Source organism: Lipotes vexillifer, unplaced genomic scaffold (genome assembly GCF_000442215.2).
Source record: "Lipotes vexillifer unplaced genomic scaffold, Lipotes_vexillifer_v1.1 scaffold629, whole genome shotgun sequence".
NCBI classification, from domain to species: Eukaryota; Metazoa; Chordata; class Mammalia; order Artiodactyla; family Lipotidae; genus Lipotes; species Lipotes vexillifer.
The window spans coordinates 35,865-39,817 of NW_006774188.1; positions in this window are offsets into that span (position 1 = coordinate 35,865).

Consider the following 3,953-nt stretch of genomic DNA (forward strand, 5'->3'; position numbering starts at 1 on the left):
AGGACAGTTATCAAGTCCTTTGAGTGGTTTACTTTGAAGATTAAAGGATCATTACAAATATTCTTCAAGGAAGAGTGACAAACAGCACAAGTTTCATCTATTTCAATATTATTAAATTACTTATATTTACTTATATTACTTTATATTATATTTATATTTAAATTACTTATATTTACAACCTAAATCAAACAAAGTTTCATTTTATCAGAATATAGTCTCTGAAATAAAACTGTTACTTAAAAGAATCCTAGAGCTCTAAAAGGCCTAAAAAAATTATCAAACCCCCTCAATTTACAGATTTCAAATTTGCTTCTTGGATTAATTTGGGAATTTAAATTAAGTGCTAAACAGAAGCAATTGAGGAGGGAGGACTTAAGCATATGGAAAAGGGAAAACCAGATGTACACATACCACAAAGAGCCCTGGGTACATTTGATTTTCAGCAATAGTTGGGGAGGTGGGGTAGGGGAAAGGGAGGGGAGAGGGTGTTAATGTCAGTGATATCCTTTGAACTGGGTCCAACAGTGTTTCTAAGACAGTCTAAGTTTTAAGTAAAACATTCCTTCCCCCAGCCAGCAATTGCAGGCTTCTTCCTTATTTAATGGGCATCAGAAATTATACTTGCTTGCTATAATTTTTTTCTCTTTTACCTTCTAATTGTCCATACGAGATTACAAGAGAAGAGGAAAATTCAAGCTAGTCCTAAACATGATACCATGTGGTAGAAGCTGAAAAAGTGTGGTAAGTCATCATCTGTATGTGCTAATATAAAAAGATCTCCAAGATAAATTGTAGAATCTAGAAAGGAAGTTTGACCAATGAGAGGCAATATGTATGATACTATTTTTGTGGGGAAAGCACACCCAAACACCCAAACACAAAGCACTGTATGTCTTTCATAAGCCTATTTATCTCCCCATACATCTGTCTCTAAGTCAATGCACATAAAAAGGTTTGCTTTGGGACTTCCCTAGTGGTCCAGTGGTTAAGAATCTGCCTTCCAATGCAGGGGACGCAGGTTCGATCCCTGGTCAGGGAACTAAGATCCTACATGCTACGGGGCAACTAAGCCCGTGCACCCTAGAGCCCGTGCGCCACGACGAGAGAGCCCGTGCAATGGAGCCCGCGCACTGCAACTAGAGAGCCTGAGCACCACAACTACTGAGCCCGCGTGCCACAGCTAGACAGCCCGCACACTGCAACTACTGAGCCCATGCTCTGGAGCCCATGCATCACAACTAGAGAGAAGCACGCACACCGCAACAAAGAGTCCGCGCACTGCAATGAAAGATCCCACATGCTACAACGAAGATCTCATGTGCCGCAACTAAGACCTGATGCAGCCAAATACATAAATAAATATTAAAAAAAAAAAAAAGGTTTGCTTTGAAGGACAGATATCAAACTGAAAATAGTCATCATTTTCTGGTGTTGGTGGGGAGGTGACCGGGATTGGGGATTGGGGCAGTCAAGAAAGAGTACTCTGTGTGTATGGAGCAAGGAACAGTATGATCAAAAGTACAAGGAGATGGCGAGCTCAGGAAACTATGAGGAAGCTGGTGGGACAAGAGTAAATCTATATGTGTGTTTGGCAACAGAGGTGGGGGGAGGAGGAAATGTGGCAGAAAATGAGGCGAGAGTAAGTAGATTGGGGCCAGACTATGAAGCCCTTACATGACAAGCTAAGGAGTTTAGACTTTATCCCTTGAAGGTAATGGAGGCCGATCAAAGGTTTTTGAATGATATGATTAGATCTGTCTTTAAAGAAAGAGATTTGACAGCAATGTGGAGGATGGACTGGAAAATGGAAAGCCTGAAAGTAGATAAGCAGCTCTCCTAAGAATTGAAATGAAAGATGAAAAGGGCCTAAACAAGGGCAATGGCTATGAGAATGAAGAGGAAACAAACATATTCAAAAGCGATTTTGGAGATAGAAGAGACAGGACTTGTGGATAGATTGGTGGGGAGCCTAACAAAACATAAGGACTCAAGATGGATGTGATGTTTCCAGCTGAGAGGATGCGGAGCCACTAAAGAAGAGAGAGAATACAGGAAGGGAGTGGGTATTTAGAGTGTGTGGAAAAATAAGATTGGGATTTGTTGAATTACATGCGAGGCTATCAACTCTTAGCAAGCTCCAAAAGGATAAGGCTCATTTGCTAATGGTCTCTGAGCTGTACCTAGTGCAACACCATGTGCATTTAATTCAAGTTTGTGAGGATGGTGCTAATGCTAACCTATCCCAGGATAATTGAGACTTGACAATATTTAAGATAGCTCTTCAAAGTGCCTGTGTGGAAAGGAAATATGAGACAAGGTGGTTTGTTTTACTTTCCTGTCAAATTTCTTCTTTAGTCATTTCCAAAATAAATTTCCAATAATAATAGGGCTTTTAACAAGAAGTCTATTACTAAGAGCAGCCTGAGGCAGACCATAATACCGCTCAGACTTTACATTCCACACATTCCAATAATCAAGTCACCTCACCTTTAATTCTCTTTCTTGTTCAGGAACCTGTAGTACCACTTAAGATTCTAAAACCTGCCACACCCAATAGTCAAACATAATCAGAGCCATTTAAACAATTTGAAAAAAAACAAAAAACAAAATAACTGATGTTTTATCTGGAAAACCTTAAGGAGGGGATATAGAAAAAAAACACCATTTGTTCTGGTTAATGTTGTGCAATGTTTTCTGGGGTTTGCCTGGTAGGCATGTTGAAATCATAACTAAATAAATCAATTCCGGCAACACAAAGAAACAATATTCCCTTCCCCCTTGGACGCCTGAAGGAAAAATGGCATCTTCTCCATAATGTGCACACACTTTGGAGCTGTTTTGTTTTTAATCCTCTGCCAAGTCAAGTTTTAGTTTTATTTTAATCTCAGTAACCACAGTAAATTACAAATCTTTGACAAGTAAATGCTTTCTTCCTCACCAAAATCCCACTCACTTTCCAACTTCTGGAACTTAAGAGTTCAATAAATGCCTGCACTGCTGATCTTTTTTCATGAGGAAGAAAATAAATACACTATAAATTAAGTGTATTTCCTGACATTTACAAGTTAGTCTACATGTGAAATAGGTTAAGATAAAATTGTATCTTTCCTGCCCATCTTAAAAAATAATAATAATAAATATATATATACATATATATGTGTGTATGTATATATATATATATATATATATATTCACATGTACTGTAGGGGAAAGAACAGCATAGAAAGTCAGCAGATCTGGGCTGAAGTCTCATACATTTCAGCCGGCTGTGTAATGTTAGTAAAGCAACTTAAATTTGGTTTCTTTGTATCTAAAATTAGGGAAATAGATGAAATGTTTTTTTTTTAATTAATTTATTTATTTTTGGCTGTGTTGGGTCTTCGTTTCTGTGCGAGGCCTTTCTCCAGTTGCGGCGAGCGGAGGCCACTCTTTATCATGGTGCGCGGGCCTCTCACTGTCACGGCCTCTCCCGTTGTGGAGCACAGACTCCAGACGCGCAGGCTCAGTAGTTGTGGCTCACGGGCTTAGTTGCTCCGCGGCATGTGGGATCTTCCCAGACCAGGGCTCGAACCCGTGTCCCCTGCATTGGCAGGCAGATTATTAACCACTGCGCCACCAGGGAAGCCCGATGAAATGGTTTTTAAAGGCCCCTCCCTTTCACCTTAAAATTCTGATTCTTAAGATCATGGCTATTACTTGATTTTTCTTTTTTTAATACATGAAAAGCAGTCACTCAAGAAAAAAAAATATTCCTAAGAAACAAACTAATTTTTGTGGTAAAATGGAATAAACCTCAGAAACTACCTAATCTGTACAGCTTTGAAACTATATTCCAAGAGTTATAAATTTTTTTATTTATTGAAAAGGTTCTACTGTTTAAAGAAAAAGATTGGAAACTACTAATCTAATCCAACTCTATAATTACAAATGAAGAAACTGCGATCAAGATCGGA